General features: G+C 47.0%; 1 long non-coding RNA gene across 1 annotated transcript in view; it reads right to left on the bottom strand.

Annotated features, from left to right (window-relative positions):
• The window catches only part of LOC103349144 (uncharacterized), a 39361-nt gene extending 18000 nt beyond the window's left edge, over nt 1–21361 (bottom strand). The window contains exons 1-5 of the long non-coding RNA XR_517347.4: nt 21066–21361; nt 18559–18647; nt 18426–18477; nt 13781–16311; nt 136–189 (exon numbers count right to left, since the gene is read on the bottom strand). This is a non-coding gene — a long non-coding RNA (uncharacterized lncRNA). The remainder of the gene's footprint in view (nt 1–135; nt 190–13780; nt 16312–18425; nt 18478–18558; nt 18648–21065) is intronic.
• Nucleotides 21362–21634: the final 273 nt, after the last annotated feature.

Raw genomic sequence — 21634 nt, 5'->3', positions numbered from 1 at the left:
TTTTATTTTCTAAAGATTTTTTTTCCCGAGAGTGTTTTGTACCAAAAAATAAAAGTTGTTTTATTGGCTATGGCTTCTTTGAGATGGCTAGAAAGAACTTCATGATTTATTTCAGTGATTGCTAATGATACTCACCTGAGTGTGTGTGGTAAAATATAATAAAAATTTTGAAGGTCTTTCAGAAAGTTCCTAGGAAAATAGAATTAAAAGGTAAGTTTGTTTTGATGTAAGACATTTTGAAATCCATGCATAGCTTTCTCATGGATTTTTTCATGAACCTTTTAGAGACACTTTGTGTGGATTTCAAAAATTTCTTGTGCCCAAATAACCTTTATACCCCATTTTCCATGAACTTTTTGAAGCCCCTTTGTATGAGTACAGTGTAAATCTTACTGTCTTAACTCTTTGTAGGGGTATGGCTTGGCGACATTCACACTGATAGTATTGCACAACCATCTCCACCATCCATCTCTTGAACATTTTCATCTTTCCCAACTGAAACTCCTTACCCCCCGAACATGAACTCTCCTTTCCTCCCACCCTATAGCTCCTGGCAACCACCCGTCTACCTTCTGTCTCTGTGAATTTGCCCATTTAGGAACCTCATAGAAGTGAAATCCTCTAAGTATATTTGTTCTTTTGTGCCCGGCTTATTTCATTTAGCAAAATGTCTTCAAGGTTCATCCATGTTGCCACAGGCATCAGAGTTTCCCTCCTTGTTAAGGCTGATTTATCTAGTCATCCATCAGTGGCCACTTGGATTGCTTTTAGCTTTTGGCTATTGTGAATAAGGACACTATGAACATGGATATACACAGCTATCATAAAGGCCCTGGTTTAAATTGTTTTAGGTATATGCCTAGGAGTAGAATTGATGGATCATCTGATAGTTCTGTGTTTAATTCTTTTGTAGAACCCCTTGATACTGTTAAGGATTACTTCGGAGTTAGATTGTAGGGATGCAGTTATTCCAGCGTTGAGTAAAGCAATGTGTGCATCATGTACCAGAACTTCCTGGGAAATCTTAAATACAAATTCTTGAGTGCCTTCCTGCCTAGGATTACTGAATGACAGTACCTAGGGGAGTAGCGGGGAATCTAGAATTTTAACAAGTGTCCTGAGCCACTCATCTGTGGGGTGGCCTTTGAGGTCCTTAGCATGGAGAAGGAGGGATCCAGCTGCCAGTGTGGTGTGTACTACACACACTGAAACAGACCAGCTTTGTTTAGACACTGGGTGTGAGTGGTCACACTCTGCCATGTGTGGTAGAAGCTTTTCATAAGAAAGTGAAGGAGCAAGGAAAGCCGTTGCTAAGGCTTCATGGAGAAGCAAAATAATAGCTCCCATCCTTGCAGGTGCATGGTTGCTTGATGTCCTAACTATCCTTGTTAATCCTCCTGGTGGTCAGAGATGCTTCTCAGAGAGAACCCCTTCCTGACTAGTGCTGCCTGTCACTCACCAATATCAAATAATCCCATTTGATAGTGTGTGGGGGCCCAAGCCTTCCCCACCTATTGGAAGCTATACCCATACCAGGGTTTGCTGGATCAGTGGACTGTGTTCACTATGGCCGCGTCACTTGGTGCCAAGTGTGGCAACCTTGTGCAGGAAGAGCCAGCTGAAAGGATGACAAGTAGCTCCCCATCCCAGTCCCAGAGACTTCCCATTGAACTCAACTCCCTTCTTGTGTTACTCTCTGCATAGTTTTTGGTTTGCTGATTTATCATTACATCAAAAATATCCCCCATGCTACTGTAGATTCATAAACATGTTCCAGGGGGTATTTGGATCTACCATGGTTTGCTTAACTGTTTCCCTACCATTTAACATTTTGTATTGCCTCAAAATTGTCTCTCTTGCAAACAGTACTACAATATACATCTTCAATGGAAAGCTTTCTACCAGTCGTTTTGTTAGGATAGAATCCAGGAAATGGGATTACTAAGTCAAGATCATGAGCGTATTAAGGTCTTTGATATGGGTCCTATCTCATTTATGAAAGTATTGGTACCAAACTGTGTACCTGTTACCAAGATATGAAAATGGACACCATTATCTAAACTGTAATCCAGTGGTTCTCCCTAGGGTGTATTTGGCAGGGTCTGGAACATTTTCAGTCATCATAACTGGGGGGATGCCAGTGGCCTGTGGTGTGCAGAGTTCAGAGATGGTGCTTAGCATCCTGCAATGCATGCTGCAGTTATACTCAACAGAGAATTATCTGGATTAGAAAGTCAACCGCACCAGGGTTAAAAAAATCATCTCTAACCGTCACTTGCCTTGCAGTCCTCTGAGAGAGGAAAATAGAACATCTTAGCTGTCCAATTTTAGGGCCCAATGGTCAGCTCCTGTTTCTTCTCAGTGTCATGTGATGTCAGTGTTGAAATCTGGTCTCACACCAGCCCTATTTGCTCTTGTCCAGATGTTGTGCCCTGTTCCAGAACCTGCTCTCCCACTGTCCAGCCCAGCATACCACTGAAGTATATACCCCTTCTCTGGGGGTCCAGAGAGTACTTAGCAGTCAGTTCTCAATCCATACCACTGCCTCCCATCAGAAATGTTCTAATACAATTGCTTTTTTAGAAAAAGATTTTATTTACTTATTTGAGAGGCAGAGTTACAGACAAAGAGGGAGATAGAGAATAAAAGGTCTTCCATCTGCTGGTTCACTCCCCAAATGGCTGCAACAGCCAGAGCTGGGCTGATCCAAATCCAGGAACCTAGAGCCAGGACCTTCCTCAGGGTCTCCCACGCAGGTGCAGGGGCCCAAGCACCTGGGCCATCTTCCACTGCTTTTGCAGGCCGTAGCAGAGAGCTGGATCAGAAGAGCAGAAGAGGAGTGGCCGGGACATTAAACCAGCACTCATATGGGATGCTGGTGTTGCAGGCAGAGGCTTAGCCTACGTCACTACAGTGCCTACCTCACAATTGCCCTTTAAAAAATGGGATCCTGATGCCCTGATTTTAGGAAGTTTTCTGGGTTCCTAAGTAAATTTGTCCATATCTCCCCCAACCCCAAACCCACAGTAGCCACTGTAGTGAACTCTAAAGCTCCAAGACTGTGAGAATACAACTTAAAAATCGCAAATCTAGTCTAGTAGTGGCAGACTCACTCCTCCTAATATCTGTTCTCTTTCGCTCCTCCATAGTTTCAGAATGAAGGCACTTGGCTGGTAATGGCTTCTCAGAAAATGCATTTCCTGTCCTAGACTCTCTTGCAGCTGTCCAGTAGATTCTAAGTGGAAGTACTAAGTATCACTTCTGGTGGTGGTGCCGTCTCAGTGAAGCAACATGCCCCTTTTAACTCACAGCAGGAAAGCTGACCTGATGGCTTGAGCAGGAGCAGCCATCCTCGAGCCGGAGGTGGAAGTGCTGTTGGAGGATGGCAGAGCAACAAGCTAGCAGGAGCACGGGACGTTGGTGATCGTGAGTTACTGTTCCAGCCCCACACTGTTTACTTCCTGTGCTTGATTGAAGCCATCAGCATTTGCGTGTCTGTTTAAGCTAATCCAAAGCCGAACCCAGACACCACCCAAGCCCCTCATTTGAAAAATAAAAATGGAAACTTGAATGGACTATATCCAGCTCGGTTTGGGATGCCTCCTCTGTCAGCTGAATAAGACAGAGACTATGTAATCATTTCAGGGAAATGCTGTATTTTTGGATACCTTGTGAGACTCATAACACAGAGAAGATAAAGGACTTGAGTTTGGAGACCAGCAAAGGATTCAGAATCTGGGAGGTAAAAATCGGGGTACTGTCAGGACAGGGAAACTAAGACACCAGCTTGCAGCTTTCAGGGCTGGAGCGTCTGAATATGGGCATAGTTACAACGCTAATGACTCCCTGAGTGATGCAATGATCCATTTTTAGCAGTTGGCATGCCTGCGTGCAGCCTGTTTATAGAGCAGTGTAATTAGTGGATACTTCACGGAAGTGATTGTTGCTGGCTCAATTATTCTTTAATAGATTGGCTAGATCAAGGGGCTGCTCTAGGAGGAGAATCAGCCTTTCTTTTCTCCCCGCCGGGGTACATGAACACATAATTTATTGAGATGATCCCCTTGATTTCATTTCACTCACCTTCTTAGAATGGACGGCTCTCTGTCCCCCCTGCAATCTAGAAAGTAAAGACAAAAGATCATGGGCATCCCGTTGAGTTAGAAGAAAGCTATGTCTGCACATCACCGAGGCAACCAGTCACTCAGGGTGGTTCTGCCAAAACACCACTCAATTCTGTGAAAAATTCATCAGCCTGGTTATTTGACGTCCATGGCCTTCTGTTTGCTCCTCCCGATTGAGCCACTGAATTTCTCCTTGTCTGCTGCCTACAGTCTGCTCCAGGAGAGCCTGCTGCAGGTGAAGCTTTGATGTCCCTTGACACATGATTATTGAAATGAGGTCCCACTGCCCCGTGGAGCTGGGAGGGCTGGCTGCACCACGCCCGGTCCCCTTGGTGAGAAGAAACAAGTTGAAAGGCCATCATTAATTGCATTCTCCTTTTCCTTCTTCGCGGTGCCCACAGAAAATGGTTTTTCTTGGCTATGAGACGAAATGGAGTGAACACCTGGTCCAGATTTGCTCGGAGCCTTCTTCTCTAAGCAGCTAATTCTTGATGGAAAATATGCTCACACCATGAAGGCTCGCTCCAGAGGGAAGGAAAAGCCTCCATTTATTTTGACTCTCTGATTTCATTTCCACCTCTGGGAGGCCAAGGCAGCCCAGGCAGGTCTCTCCAGGGCTTCCTGATGGCAGCCAAGTTTGGCCTGGCTGGCAGTGTTATTACCATAGTGCATCAGAGCCTTGGCTGCAGCCTCTGCACCAGATTTCTGTGTTTCAGGCAGCTGTTTGCATGGTCAAAGAGAAACTCAGCAGTGCACCGAGATTCATCCTATGGCATGTGTGGGTGACCAGCCCTGGGCACACTAGACCTTCTGTGCCATGTTAATCTTCTCATCTGTGACAGGTTTACTCTCATTCTGCCTCCTTCTCTCTTACCTCTTATACTAGCCACTACCAACCTGACATGAGCTGCCACTCCCTGGTTCTGTTTTTTGAATACCTCCTTTCAACTAGTTGTGTGCTGGAGCCCGCTCTTACTTCCTCAAGACTGTCAGTTAGGCATATCTCTTCCCAGTGCCGTGTTCTGTAGCATCACTCTGGTAGGCTGAAATCAGGCTGAATAAGGGTTCTTGTACTATAGAAATCAGCAGATCCTTCCGATAAGGCTCTTCTCCTCCAAAGAGCTAGTGGGTAAACATGTACCACTGTGCCAATCCAATTAGGCCTGGTTTCCAATGAACAAATACTTAGCTCTATTTTCAGTTCCTAGGACAACAAAAAGGAAAGCACCAACACCAGGCACAGTTGTTAGTGTGCCCTGTGCACCACTGCAGAGTTTTCTTAGCAACAGGCTCCTCCAGATTGGTCCGCCCCTCCCCTGCACCACCCTGACTTACACCATTCCACCTGGACCCTTGCTCACCAATCCTGCATCAAAATATACCTGACCAAGGTTCCCTTCACCCCAGCCAGGCTGATAGGCTCACTATAACTGGCAGTGGCTCCATATTTTATTTCTATTAGATGAGAACATTTTTAACATAAGGCATTCAATGTACTAGCTCTAAGGAGTAAGACAAGGGAAATTTCAGTCCCATTGGCAAGGTTATCAGATAGTTAGAGAGCACAGGAATCTACTGCTGTCTCTTAAATAGATCTTACATGCTTACTTCCTTAAAGAATTATAACACGGAATGGCTGCGTCGGAATACAGTTTGGTATTTCCTCGAAATGTTAAACATAGACTTCCATATGACAGAAATCTCACTCCTCAGTGTACACTGAAAAAATTGAAAATGTGCATCTATACAAAAACTTGTATATGAATGTTCATAGCAACATTATTCATAAGAGTAAAAAAGTAGAAGCAACTCAAATATCTATACGGTGATAGATTGATGAATAAACAAAAGGTAGTCTATCCAGACAATGAAGTAGTATTTAGCCATAAAAAGGAGTAAAGTATTGCTGCATTCTGCAGAGTAAGGGAACCTTGAAAACATTACACAAAGACCATGGACTGTGTGATTCTACTTGTGTGAATCGCTTAGAGCAGAGAGAGAGTCTAGTAAAATGAGAGTGATCCGTAGAGACAAGAGGTAGACGAGAAGTTGCAGGGACAAATGGAAGAAATGGGGAGTGATTGCTCATAGGTATGGGGTTTGTTTTAAGCGTGGTGAAAATGTTTCCTGCCGGCGCCGCGGCTCACTAGGCTAATCCTCCACCTGCGGCGCCAGCACACCGGGTTCTAGTCCCGGTTGGGGCGCCGGATTCTGTCCTGGTTGCCCCTCTTCCAGGCCAGCTCTCTGCTGTGGCCAGGGAGTGCAGTGGAGGATGGCCCAAGTGCTTGGTCCCTGCACCCCATGGGAGACCAGGAGAAGCACCTGGCTCCTGCCATCGGATCAGTGTGGTGCGCCGGCCACGGCGGCCATTGGAGGGTGAACCAACGGCAAAGGAAGACCTTTCTCTCTGTCTCTCTCTCTCACTGTCCACTCTGCCTGTCAAAAAAAAAAAAAAAAAGAAAGAAAGAAAGAAAGAAAAGAAAGCCAGGATCCAGGAGCTTCTTCCAGGTCTCCTAAGCAGGTTCAGGGGCCCAAGCACTTGGGCCTCTTCCACTGCTGTCCAAGGCCGTAAGCAGAGAGCTGGATCAGAAGGGGAGCAGCTGGGACATAAACTGGCACACGTACAGGATGCTGGCACCACAGGCCCCCAGATAGTATTTTTTTAAATTATTCACTCATTTGAGAGGCAGAAAGACAGAGAAAGAGAGCTCCTAACCACTGGTTCACACCCCAGGTGTCTGCAACTGGGAGCCAGGAACACAATCCAGGTCTCCCAGAAGGTGGCAGGAAGTCAGTTACTTGGGCCATCACTGCTGTCTCCCAGGGTCTGCATTGGCAGGAAGCTGGACTTGGGAGCCAGAGCAGGGAAACAAACCCAGATATTCTGAAGTGGCATGCAGGCATCTTAGCCAGTGTGCTAACCACTATGCTAAATACCCGCCTCAGACGGTACGCTTCTATCAGTCAAATGTGAATGGCTTTACCGTCATAAAGAATAATTTAAAAATCAAGATCTGTAGGCAAACCTGGATTAGATTTTGCTTTGGGAAAAAAAAAAGTCAACTGCAAAGACATTTACTTTCTAGGTGTCTTTTTGACACATTAATTTGACTTTTTTTTTTTTTTTTTTTTTTTTTTGACAGGCAGAGTGGACAGTGAGAGAGAGAGAGAGAAAGGTCTTCCTTTTGCCATTGGTTCACCCTCCAATGGCCGCTGCGGCCGGCGTGCTGCGGCCGGCGCACTGCGCTGATCGAATGGCAGGAGCCAGGTACTTATCCTGGTCTCCCATGGGGTGCAGGGCCCAAGCACTTGGGCCATCCTCCACTGCACTCCCTGGCCACAGCAGAGAGCTGGCCTGGAAGAGGGGCAACCGGGACAGAATCTGGCGCCCCGACTGGGACTAGAACCTGGTGTGCCAGCACCGCAAGGTGGAGGATTAGCCTAGTGAGCCGTGGCGCCGGCCTAATTTGACTTCAATTAATCAACTCATTGAATGCTTTTCTTAACACTCCTTAAGCAGCAATGCATATCTCGATGCAGAATTCCAAGACAAATATTGGTTTGAACAAATTTAATGTTAAAAAGACACTAGGAAATTCTGGAAAATTTAATGGGGAAATTCAAAGATAAGGAACAAGACAAGAATGCCCCCTCTCACCCCTCTTTCAACATTAAACTCGAAGTCCTAGCTAATGCAGTAAGACAAGAAAAGGAAATAAAGGGGGACAGATTGGGAAGGAAGAGATAAAATTGTCTTTGTTTGCATATGACGTGATTGTCTTATGTAGAAAATATGAAAAAAATCAACAACTGAGTCCTAAGAGGAGAGCAGCCTGTAAGCTCTGTCACCAGCCCTCCATGTGCTGCCGCATCAGAGGAATGTCCGGGGCACAGCATGACCGCGTGGAGAGCATTTGGCTTCTCTGTGACGTGAATGGTACCCCATGGTCCATATGTGCCCTCTCAGCACATGAAGAAATTGAATTGAGAGGCACTGAACCCAGCAGGGGCCCTTGGTAGGAGACAAGCTGGCAGCAGAACCAAGGAGACTGGGACAGGCACTCAGAAGGGCATGTGCTGCTGACCGAAGCAAGGATGGACCGAGTCAGCCAGGCTGTGAGTTACAGCAGTGACGGCAGCAGACGGCAGACCCACCAGGAGACCAGTGGTCCCTGTGCCTACACCAACCCCAGCTAGCTGCTTTGAAGCAGAGACTGGCCAGGAGCCAGCAGACCTCATATCTATCCAAGAACCTAGCGTCCCTCCCATGTCACAGGATCCTGGGTAACGGAGTCCTCTCCCATACACTTGGATGCCACCCCAGAGGAGCAGCAGGAGTGTAGCATTTCCCCTGTTAGATCTAGAAAGAATGTTTAAATGACTGGACCTAATGAAGCACATTGGCCCAAACTAAATATGCTCCCTTCTGCTCAGACCTCATCCACCCCCAACAGGGTGGGCTCTGGTGAGGAAGGTTAGACCCCTTTTAGAAAAATAAAGAAGTGACATTTGCTATGCTCACCTGAATGTAATGTGAGAAGATCTGATTCATGCTACAGCCTAATGTATTCCACAGAACACCCTTCTCCCAAGAGACTCACAGGGCAAAAGTCCCATGGCCAAACAAGTCTTGCATCTCTGTATGCTGGCTGCTCCTTCTAGAACTGACTGCACTGGGCACCTGGCATAGTAAAGGCTCTGAATGGTCCATTGTGAAAAGCTTGGTGAGGGGCCGGTGCCGTGGCTCACTTGGTTAATCCTCCACCTGCGGCATCAGCATCCCATATGAGCGCCAGGTTCTAGTCCTGATTGCTCCTTTTCCAGTCCAGCTCTCTGCTGTGGCCCGGGAGTGCAGTGGAGGATGGCCCAAGTGCTTGGGCCCTGCACCCCATGGGAGACCAGGAAGAAGCTCCTGGCTCCTGCTATCGGATCAGCGTAGCTCTGGCCATTTGGGGAGTGAACCAATGAAAGGGAGACTTTTCTCTCTGTCTCTCTCTCTCTCTCACTGTCTAACTCTATCTGTCAAATAAATTAAAAAAAAAAAAAAAAGAAAACCTTGGTGAATCTTGGTTAGCCAAGCACCATGTGGCCTCCAAGGCCTTCCTTTGGGTATTTCCTCTTAATGTCAGAAGGAGCTCATGCTCTGTAAACATCTTGGGACCGTTCCTCACTGGAGAAGCAGACAGATTTCTGGGCTTTTCTGTGGGAAACTGCATTTTGGTTCCAAGGTCAGGGAAGGTTACTTCCGCCTACCTCTTCCCAGAAGAAATGGAGCAGCCCGCACCAGGGCTCTCCCTTCCTAGGTCACTCAGGAACATGATGGAGACACGTTCCAATGTTTCTTTGCCCCTGCTTTTTTTTTTTTTTTTTTTTTTTTTTTTTTTTTTGAGAGCTAGAGACAGAGAAATAGAGCTCCTGTCCATTGATTTACTCCCCAGATGCCTACAAGAGCTGGTGCTGGGCCTGGCTGAAGCCATGTTTTAGGAACTCAGTGTAGTTTCCCACGAGTGGCAGCCACCCAAGTATTTGAGACATCACCATCTGTCTCCCAGAGTGCATATTAGCAGGAAGCTGGAGCCGCGACGCACACCCAGGTACTCTGACATGGGACACAGGCATCTTACCCGGCTTCTTCAACCACTAGGCCAAACCCCAACCTCCCCGTACCCTCTCCCCCACCCTGAGTCCCCTTGTGACAGACACAACTTGTGTGACGAGGACCAAGTACATCCTGGAGGTAGGATGTGACTCTAGTTCACTCCTACTTTCACTTCGTTAGCAGAAATGAGTGGCTGCAATGCACACACAATTGTGCTTTTCCTACAGCAACCATTTACTGCGGTAGAAAGAGCACTGGACCAAGAATCCTAGGAAAACTCAGGTTTAAGGATCTCCCTACCCACCAGTGGCCTACTGGCCCCAGTCCAAGTGTCAGCACCCATCAAAAGCAAATAGAAACAGGGTCCTGGAGCCCTCACCAAAATCCTACCCCAGCAGGATACGAGCTCCTCAGACTCTTGAGGATTCCTTGCAGGTCATTCCTGTGGCCTTCCTGCTGTCTCAGCCCCCTCTGCCCAGCCTCATTTTGTTCTTTTTCAGGGGACAGTGAGGCTCATGCAGGCTCCCAGTACCGGAGGGATTGCTGGTCCTTGATTCAGGATCTTGTAGAGGCCAGTGTCTCCATCTCCGATCTTCTTCCCCTCCCTCAGCTACTGATTCAGAGCTGCGTCTCTCTCTCTCTCTCTCTCTCTCTCTCTCTCTCTCTCTCTCTCTCCTCCCGGCTGGTAGGTTAAAGAGCACCACCAAGCTGACCGAGGAGGGCCTGTAGCCTTGGATACCCGGTGACATCTAGTTTCACTTCATTATGAGATTAATAAAAGCTGTCAGCTTTATCCACCTGGCAGGCTGCTATAAGAATCAAAAGAAAAGTCGACCCAAGTATGAGGTTTGCTGTATGAGGTTTGCTGTAAAGCCCAATACAGATGTCCCTTGTTATTATCTATTTTACATAATTTGATTTTAATGTTATGTATATCTTTGGTGACACTTCAGACAACCAGTATTGTTCTTTGTGTTCTCAAAAAAAAAGATTAATGTATTATGTTTCTACCCAAAAAAGTTTTTTTAATAAAGATTTATTTATTTATTTGAAAGTCAGAGTTACACAGAGAGAGGAGAGGCAGAGAGAGAGAGAGAGAGAGAGAGAGAGAGAGGTCTCCATCCAATGGTTCATTCTCCAGATGACCACAACGGCCAGAGCTGCGCCAATCTGAAGCCAGGAGCTTCCTCCAGGTCTCCCACGTGGGCGCAGGCACTCAAGGACTGGGGCCATCCTTTACTGCTTTCCCAGGCCACAGCAGAGAGCTGGATTGGAAGTGGAGCAGCCAGGTCTCAAATCGGTGCTCATGTGGGAAGCCGGCACTTCAGGCCAGGGCATCAACCCGCTGCGCCACAGTGCCGGCCCCAGAAAAGTTTTTTTTTTTAAAGATTTATTTATTTATTTGAAAAGCACAGTTGCAGAGGAAGAGAGAGAGAGAGAGAGAGGTCTTCTATCTACTGGTTCATTCCCCAGATGGCTGCAACGGCTGGAGCTGCACCAGTCAGGAGCCAGGAGCTTCTTCCAGCTCCCACACAGGTACATAGGCTCAAGGACTTGGGCCACTTTTCACTGCTTTTCCAGGCCATAGCAGAGAGCTGGATCAGAAAGCAGAGCAGCTGGGGCTCCAACCAGCACTCATATGGAATACCGGCACTGAAGGCGGCATCTTTACCTGCTACAACACAGTGCCGGCCCCCCAGAAAAGTTTACAGCCCTCTGCTGTGGCCCGGGAGTGCAGTGGAGGATGGCCCAAGTGCTTGGGCCCTGCACCCCATGGGAGACCAGGATGGGTACCTGGCTCCTGCCTTCGGATCAGCGCGGTGCGCCGGCCGTAGCGCGCTGGCCGCAGCGGCCGTTGGAGGGTGAACCAGCGGCAAAGGAAGACCTTTCTCTCTGTCTCTCTCTCTCTCACTGTCCACTCTGCCTGTCAAAAACAAAACAAAACAAAACAAAACAAAACAAAAAAAAACAGTGCCGGCCCCCCAGAAAAGTTTTCATGTAGGGTGGCTGGTGATCCGTGTCTTCAGCTACATCCCACGAAATGCTCTTGTAAAGGGAAGCTCAGTGGGCTGGAGGGGTTGGTCTAGGTGCTAAGATGCCCACATCCCACATCAGAATGTCTGGCTATGATTCCTGCCTCTATCCCTGACTGTGGCTCTTGACTCCAGCTTCTTGCTAATGTGGACACCAGACTGAGACAGCAGTGATGGCCCAAGTAGTTGGGTTCTTGCCATCCATGGAGGAGACCTGAATTAGGTTCTTGGCACAAATTTAAAAACACAAAAATAAATAAAAGCAGACACTTGGGTTTGCGCGGCTTTATGGTTCCTAGAACATGTTCTTGTTCTGCTCATTAGCTGCCGATCTGGTTCCTGCTCATTTGGAAACTGCTAAGAGAGTTTTCACTTGCTTTGAGTCTCTGTTGGCCTGCCTGCCTGCCTGCCTGCCTCATCCCTCCCTCCCTCCCTCCCCGACTTCCCAGGCTTTTGTGATGTTCACCTCCTTGGCACGGAGGGCTGCTGACATACCTTTTGCACACCAAGCTGTCATGCTATACTTTTAGAAACACACACACACACACACACACACACAATCAAAGTTTGTTTTATAGAGTTTCCAGAAACCTCTTGAGAGTAGGTTTTCTCTAGTTGTATACAAAAGTTGAACAGAAAATTTTCCATTCTTTCTGCTTCCCCATCTACTCATGGCATATCCTCTCCAGATTCAAGGGTCAACAGAACTGTCAGCTGTCAGTGGAAACAAGGCCTTGCATCCCTCACCCAAAACCTGCCTGCAACATAGCATGGGTTCAGATATTCTGCATCAGTAGTATTCCAGTGGCACCACCAAAGCTCTCAATCTGCAGTCTTCTTGGGAGAGCTAAAGTCCCCCCCTCCCTGAGAACTGCTCTCAAAGCCCTAAAGGTGAAGGGGACTTGTTCCAGGCCAAATGCCTCATAGCTGTAGTGGGCTTGCTGCTGAATGCTTCCTCATGTGGCCACCTTGGCCCTCAGGCAGATGTCAGCCAGCAGGGAGGATTCTGGGAATGCAAGCTGAGTTAGCTCTGCTTCATATTGTCTATAAAAAGGCTTTCTGAGTTGACATCGGGGGTGCCTCAGGCCTGGAATTTGTGACAGTCCCTCATATTTGGTCACCTGCTTGTCCCTCGGTTGTCAGAAGATTAAGATTTAACATGTCAAAGCCTGCCATTTCGTCTGCCTTGACATTTCCATTTGTAAAACACTGAAAATCTTGAATCCTGCTCTCCCTCCTTCCAGCAGCTGAGACTTTGAAATCCGTATCTGTTCACATGTGTGGTGAGTGCCCACATGTAACAGTTTCTGTTTTTACATTTATTCCATCACTAAAATCTCACTACAGTGGCACGAGGACAAGGCAAGCATTACCAGTGCTAGTTCACATTTGAAGAAACCGAGGTTCAGAATTTGCGCCCCTCCCCCAGCCATCTCACTGTTGGCTTGTGATAGGGGTACATCTCAGTCCCCATACATCTCAGTCTAGGTCTCACATACTTTTCTTCTCATTCATTCAGAGAGTTTTTAACCTAGAGTCTTCGGGCTGGCTTTAGGGGATTGCCTAGAAAAATTTCTGTATCCGTGTATTTTTCTAGGAGAGTCCACAGCTGTCCTGGGGTTTTCAAAGAGATGCAAGACTAAAACATTGTGCAGAATATGCTGCCTGCTTCATTTGGCATAGAGCAGGCATTCAACATTTGTGTGCCGAATTGGATTGAGGATTACTGGGGGGCATAGAGGTGGGTCTCAGAGGGACAACACGCCTGTCCAGAAGGGCGCCCAGTGGGGAAAGCCTCCCATGCTGCCACAGCCAAGGTTGTGGTCAAGGAGCCTAGGACAGGCTAGGCCAATTTCATGATGAATCTATAGACCAGAACTCAGGACCAACCCAACTCATCTGGAGATGATATGTCTCTGATGAAGCCTATAGCAGGAACCCTGGGGAAAGAGAAAGAAGTCTCCCACCGCTCTCTTGGACTCCGAGTGGGTAGTTGCCAAAAGGATAGACCCTTTAGGACTTACCTAGAAGCCAAGAAACGAAACCTTCTCAAGGTGGTGCCTCCATCTGCTGGCCCATGGCTCATGACAAAGACAGAGGCGAGGCTGAGTTTGCCAGCCTTATACACAGAAGTTAAATGAATATGAAGCTTTGGCATAGGAGCTGAAGCAGATGCATAGATGAAGGTGCATCCTTGTCAAGATGGTTGTTATCTCAGCGGTTGGACTAGCTCTGGGTACACTCAGGGGGGCACTCGGAAGAGCTGGGTATGATCATGGCTTGGCCTCTGCACTCAGAGCCATGGAGTACAATGAGGGCATTTGTATCCTAGGGACAGAATACTGAGCAGGACACATGGTGTCAGAATGTGTAAAATCTGATTAGCTTGGGCAGTGCAAAACGAGTCTAAGAAACTCCAAGTCCGTCTGGCTCCCAGTCTGGGATGTTTTTGGTCTTTGTGTTTGACAGGATGTGTTTGGGGGAGAGACTTCCGTGCTGCTGAAGCACAGAGAAGCCTGGTGCCCGAAGAAGAATGAGTGGAAGCAAAGAGCCTGTGTGTGTCTCCCGGTCAACATCGAGGCCGGAAGTGTCCACCTGGAATGCAGTCAAGAAAAACAACTGCTTGCTCAGATGCTGAGCCGTCAGTCACGCTCCTGAAACAGAGCAGCTCCCTGGGAAAGCTTTTCTGGATAATGGATATGAAAAAATGGGTGTGTGGGAATGGATGGGGAAAAGTTGGGATCAAGTGAGCTTCCCAGCCAAATTGTGGGCATCTGTGTGTGTGTGATAGAGACAGAGGAGGGACAGGAGAGAAGCTGGATTCTGTCACTGGTGTTGTTCTATGTTTAAAATTCAGCCCACACTCCATCTAAGTCCCTTTCAGTACAGTCCTGGCACTAGACTGGGGTCTTGGCAGCTCTGCGGGTGACCCTGAGTATAATAGCATGGGAAGAAATATGTGATGTGTTTTGAGATCCTTGAATGCTTCTTAATCAAGTAATGGTGAGGAGGTTCAAACTGCAGCCCCGGCGTTATTTTCATTCACCTAGCAGAAAGTTATGGAAGCATATTTCTGATAATTAGGGTCAAGAATGGATTTGGCATCATTTAAGGTAAATGCGCTGAACACAAAGCAGATTTGGCTGGCATGATTTCTGGTCTTGAGAACAACGAGTCTGGCAATAATTAATCAGGCAAGAGGAAGCAGTAAAGAGGCCACTGTTTGGCCACTCTCTGCCCAAGCCAGGGCCAGGAAGTGTGCAACTCCAGCAACCAGCAATGAAAAGGGTCCCTCTGGTATACAGCAAGACGCTGTGGGTAATGGCTTGTGTCCGGAACATCTCAGGAAGCCTTATGAATGCTAATTTAATTGTGTGGTAGGCTAGGAAAGTAAGTAGCCCTTGTTTTACAAACACTAGGCATCCTGGGAACTAGACCTTCTTGAGGCTCACCAGGTGTCTTGGAGTGAATTGGCCTAGGGTGAACTCCTGAGAAAAATAAAAGAAATAAACCGACATTATTAGCAACACAGCTGATGAACAGAACCAGGATTTGGAGTGGAGCAGTGATGCTTAACACAGATGCTTCCAATCAGGATTTAAAAAATGTCCGGAGCCTCAAAGCTGTTGAGCTATGTGCAAGACAGGATGGCAAGGCAAGCCCCCAGTCAGCCTCATGGCGTTCTTGGATCATCAGCCTCCAGGGAGATTGGCTTTCAGTGTGAGGTTCAAGTGTGGTAGCAGCTTGCTGGTGGATGCTGTGGAGCAGGGCTGAAAGGCACACATGGAATTGGTTATGGTTGCTCTGCTTTCCCCTTCTGGCCACTCCAGTAGATGGCTTGGATATAAGACCAGCAGACTGGTCTCCAGGCATGTAGCCAGGGGAGTGTTAGTGGGCAAAGCATCACCATCTATTATATAAGACAGAGCAGATGGGTGGACGAATGAAGAGGGGACGCTTCATAGAGACATCATAGTCTAAGAAAATCCCAAATTACAGCAACTCAATAATGGAAGCTGCTTCTCTCCCATGAAGCACACTGGACATTAGTAGTCCAGGAGAGGTAAAATGGCTTTAGGATGGAGGGATCTAGATTTCTTCAATCTTATTTCTCCACTGTCCCCAAGATCTTGTCCTTATCCAAGTAATCCAAGATGACTCATCATCATTCCAGTAGGAAAGGAGAAGGGGAGGGTCCTCCTCCACTCCCAAGAGAACAACCTGGGAGTTCCACATATTACTTCCACCCATTGGTCATAAATAGTCCTGTGTTCACACCTAACTGCCAGGGAGGATGGGAAGTGCAACTTTTTTTTTTTAATTTTTCTGACAGCTATGTGTCCAGCTAAGAGTCACATTTCTATGGAAGCAGGAGAGGGGCAATCTAAAGTAGCAAAGCCATGTCAACCAAGTGTTTGGCTCTCTGTTACAAGTCTTCCACCTCAGACTGTCTATCATCTCCTTCTCCGTACAGCACCACAGACCCTCTTCCAGTCACATTTCATGACCACCGTCCGCACTCTCTTCTTCTCCTTTTTCCACATTCTCTTCTTCCCTAAGATTAGAGAAAATTTAAAGTAAGGAAAGGTTGCACCTTGCACAAACATTTGGGAAGCACTTTTTCCTGCATGCAGCTCCTTGTTATCCTGAGACTTTAAACAATCACTTCCCTCAACAATAGAGGCCTTCTGGGCGCAGGAGGTGCCTCTGATGTTGTCTGTACTCTGCAAAGCAGTAAGTGGCTAACTTCAGACATTCACTTGGGCCTGAGGGTGGTGACACAGAGACACACACTTGCAGAGGGCAGACCAGACCACCTATGACAGCAGAACTCTGCTCCACGTGAGAAGCCCAGGAAGCGGCATCGCAGGCTCTGAAGCAAATGGCCCAGGATGATCAGGATTTGGTTTAAAACTGCCAGCTTCTCTAATGTTTTTGCCTCACCTTTCCAACTTGGGACCAACCAAACGAAGCCAAATATGCTCCCCGAAACAGTCACTGAAGACATCTACCGTTCATTAATCTATCCCAACTTCTCCATACCAACACCCTCCCATCAGGGCACACCTGAAGCCTTCTCGCGTTTCTACTGTAAAATTCTCCCATTGCCCTGCCAGCCTTTGAGTCTCTGCTGAAGGTTAGTGATGAAGCGGATTCCCTCACTGTAATAAATTCTAATACTAATCTCTGCATGCTTTCACACCTGCTAAAAGCTCAGTGAGCTGCTGAATATTTAAGATCAGTGCTTTTTCCACTGATTACTGTATAGGAGGGGACTTCAAAATGTTCTTGGGGGCCGGCGCCGTGGCTCACTTGGCTAATCCTCCGCCTGTGGCGCCGGCACCCTGGGTTCTAGTCCCGGTTGGGGTGCCGGATTCTGTCCCAGTTGCTCCTCTTCCAGTCCAGCTCTCTGCTGTGGCCCGAGAAGGTAGTGGAGGATGGCCCAAGTGCTTGGGCCCTGCACCCGCATGGGAGACCAGCAGGAAGCACCTGGCTCCTGGCTTCAGATTGCCACAGTGCTGGCTATAGCGGCCATTTGGGGGGTGAACCAATGGAAAAAGGAAGGCCTTTCTTTCTGTCTCTCTCTCTCTCTCACTGTCTAACTCTGCCTGTCAAAAAAAAAAAAAAAAAAAGTTCTTGGGAAGTGGAGTTAAAAGATAAGTTGTGGCCAGTGCCGTGGCTCACTAGGCTAATCCTCCGCCTGCGGCGCCGGCACACCAGGTTCTAGTCCCTGTCAGGGCGCTGGATTCTGTCCTGGTTGCCCCTCTTCCAGTCCAGCTCTCTGCTGTGGCCTGGGAGTGCAGTGGAGAATGGCCCAAGTGCTTGGGCCCTGCACCCACATGGCAGACCAGGAGAAGCACCTGGCTCCTGGCTTCAGATCAGCGCGGTGTGCCGGCCACAGAGGCCATTGTGGGGTGAACCAATGGAAAAGGAAGACCTTTCTCTCTGTCTCTCTCTCTCTCACTGTCCACTCTGCCTGTCAAAAAAAAAAAAAAAAAAAGATAAGTTGTTGCTGGGGGGAATACAAAAACTTTCAAAATCATGCATGGTTTTTTTTCATAATATGTATTGTTACATGAACTTTTTGAAGACTACATTTGCATGGATTTCAAAATTTTGGAGGGCCAGCGTTGTGGTGCAGCAAGTTAAGCCCCTGCTGGCAATGCTGGCATCCCATATGAGAACATTATTCAAATTAAACCTAGACAACTGGAGGATAAAGAATTTCCCCAGCACCAGCAAACAAAGTGATATTTATTTTATTTTGCAGAATTTAATTCAGTGTATTTGTAGGAACAGATATAAATTTTTCCATCACTTTGGCTGAGTTTTTGATAGAAGTTTTAAGGCATACGTATTAAAAGAAGTAAAATGTAAAAAGAGAGAGATTTCGCATTGGGATTGGGTGTTGTCTGAGTCAACAGTGCCATTTGCTGCAATGGCGAAGGGCTGTTCATCCAGATTCCAGAGTTAAATTTCAAAATCAGCAATAACCTCTTCGCTTTGTACTCCAGCAGGCACAGGGGAACATGGGCAGAGCATACCAGCACAAAATATCAAGTATCAATGACTTGACACTGAGCAAAGAATGCTTAGGACCCAACAGACTAAACTCAGGGTTCCCACCAGGAACATAAACAGATGATGGATGGAGAGAAGGATACCTACCAACAGACAGCAGGTGCACGAGTCAACGGAATGGTGTTAACTGGTTGCAGCACTGGAAAAAAAAGACATTAAATATGGATACCAGGAACAAACTAATTATACACAAGTCCCGTGAGCAGCACGGGCTTCTCACCTTCCAGGCAGAACCTTCCCTGTTATGTGTTACAGGATCCGTCCCTGCTTTCTGAATTAATCCCCAGGAGCTCTGGAAGCAAGTTCTTTCTAAAAAAAAAAAAAAAAAAAAAAAAACAAAAAACAAAAAAAAACTTTTATTTAATAAATATAAATTTCCAAAGTACAACTTTTGAATTATAGCAGCTTTTCCTCCCATAACCTCCCTCCCCCCTGCAGCCATCCCATCTCCCACTCCCTCTCCCACCCTGTTCTGCATCCTGATTCATTTTCAATTATCTTTATATACGGGAGCAAGTTCTAATATTTCCTGCATTTAAAGCTACCTGGAAACATCTTTATCCTGGCAGCACATGTGGTGTCCGCGTTGCTGCAACCATCACCTCTTGACTGGTGACACCTAAGCAAGCTCCTTGCCCAAGCCCCTCACCCTTCCTCGCCATCAACCACGAATTCTGCTCACGCTCACACCTTTTTCTCCCAGTCCTCCTGCCTGCCACTGCTCAGGCCTTTGAGTCGGCTCAGGGGGACTCTCGCTTTGTGCCCCAGCCTCTCTCCTTTCCTGCTGATACAGCTGCTCCCCGTTCCCCTCCAGACTAACCCACACTCCGCAGTCAGACCTTCCAAGCCCTGCCCCTCCCAGCCCTGCCCTCAGTCACTTTCCCGAAGACCCTTCAGGGCACCCTCTTGTCCAGGCTCCTGCTTTCAGACCACTACTGCCTATTTCTCCTTTATTTATTGATTGAGTTTTAAATTGTGAGCTTTAACATGAAAATCCCACTTAGGATATTGAAAGCCACCAAAGAACATGGCTGCCACTCTAGCAATATGAAGAACCAGACAATATTCAAAATCTTAAATTTTCTGGAGCCCCCAGACAGCTAAGGTCACAAGGGAACTAAGTGACATAAATTCCAGAGATGACAAAACACCTGAAGGAGATAGGAGACACAAACCCTGGTTTGCCTTTGGCACAGCATGGAAGGAAGAGGTCAGTGCAAACCACCATTAAATATAGAATTGACTTACAAAGCTTAATGAATTATTGGCGAACAAACACCTGTATAATCATCACCCAGGCCAAGAGGCAGGGTACAATTTTCCTCCCTTTAACAAGGAACTACTCAGCTGGTCTTTGTGGATACCTGGCTTTTCTTTATCCTTTGAAAGACACAGTATGAGTCCCTAATTCACAACAGTTTAGTTTGCCTTTTAAAAAACTTTATGCGGCAGGGGGAGGGGAGCAACCATTTGGTTCAGTAGTTAAAGAAGCTGCTTTGGATGCCTGAAGCCCACATTTGAGTGCCTGGATTTGAGCCCCAGTTCTTCCAATTCCAGCTTCTTTCTAATGCAGACCCTGGGAGGCAGCACTGATGGCTCAAGTAGTTAGGTGCCTGCTACACTTGTGGGGAACTGACTAAGTTCCCAGCTCCTAGCATTGGCCTGGGCCAGCACTGACTATTGCAGGCATTTGGGGAGACCAGCAGATGGGAGATTTCTCTTTCTCTCTCTTTGAAGTGAAGAAAAGCAGTAAATAAAAATTACAAAAAAAAAAGAACTTTATAAAATGAATCATACAATAGAGATAGAGTCTCTGCAGCAATAGTATGTGTGTGAAATCCTACCACGTTGCTGTAGCTGTAAATTTTTGCCCACACATCTTGGCTCCAGACTTCTCCCTCCTAAATGTCTGTCCCTCACTGTGTCAAGATTCTCAAAGAACTTTTCTGCAGTGTGTTACTGCAACAGACATTTCTCAAAATGTGAGCTGTCACGACTCTCAGGTGGGGCTCTAGATCCTGGTACGAGGACAGGCATAGTTAACTTGAACTCCCAGTTATGAACCACTCCTTGTTGCTGGCCTTTCTGTCAGCCGTTCCCCCTTGTATAGTTTACAACGTGTAATCTATGTGTAAATGTCACCCAGTCCCCACCTGCCAAAACATCACCCATCTTTAGAAGTCAATGCAAATGCCCCTTCTCCTCCAGGAAGTCCTCCGTATAACCCCCCAATAGATGCTGTCACACCTGCATGCCACTCCTCTATCACTTTGAACTTCTAGCTCTTTTTACCTATGCCATTCTGCGTGATGGTTACTTGTGCTGTGATTTGAACTTGTTATAGACTGTGTCCTCAAAACCAAACAACTAGACCGTTTTATTTATGTGGGATCCTGCAGAGAGAGAGTGTGTGTGTGTTGAGCACTCTGCCGGGCTCATGGTGAATGTTCATTGAACTCATCAGATACATGCATCTACTGCCTGCACGGAGTAAAAGCACCATGGGCTCCGTTGGGCCATATCCTGGCTGCTGTGGTTTGAATGGGTCCTCAGGAGTTCATGTGATGGAAGCGTAATCCCGAAATTCCTACTTGATTGGTATTTGGCCGTAGAGTGTTAGGTAGAGAATCAGGATCAGATGAGATCATGAGTGTGGAGCCCTCATGATGGCATCAGCGATGTTTTAAGATGAGAGAGACCCAAACCAGCATGTTTGCTCTGTCTTACCGTGTGATGTCCATTGCCGTGTTACAATACAGCAAGCAGAGTCTCGCCAGTGCCAGCCCGATGGGAGTCCCAGGCCCTTGAACTTTCAGCCTCCAGAATCATGAGTCCAATAAACTTCTAGTCTTTATAGAACACCCACTCTTGGGTATTCTGTTATAGCAACAGAAAACAGACTCACACACTGGCAGTTTGTCTTCTTATTAATGTTTCATCATCTCCATGGTCCTGCTGGTGCCGGAGTACCAGGAACTAGAAGCAAGACTGTAGCTTGTGCTGGCAAGTGCTTTGGAGACCAATTTTCCAATTCAAACTATTTCCATAGTACCTGTCTCTTAGAGAAGCGACACACAGAATGTCATCTGGCTCTTTGAATATTATTTGGATTACAGGAAACAGAAGTCTCCTTTCTGGCTCTCTCAGATTAAACAAGCTGGTATGTTATTTCATTTTGAACAGAAACAGAGCAATGATTCTATCATGTGCATGTTGAGAAATGGAACCTGGGGAGCCTAGCTCGGTGGATTTTTCATGACCCATCATAGAGAAAGAGATAGTTGAGAAACATTAGC

Source organism: Oryctolagus cuniculus, chromosome 10, assembly GCF_964237555.1.
Source record: "Oryctolagus cuniculus chromosome 10, mOryCun1.1, whole genome shotgun sequence".
Taxonomy (NCBI): domain Eukaryota; kingdom Metazoa; phylum Chordata; class Mammalia; order Lagomorpha; family Leporidae; genus Oryctolagus; species Oryctolagus cuniculus.
The sequence above is the reverse complement of the archived record's forward strand: the minus strand, read 5'-3'. Positions and strand labels throughout refer to the sequence as shown.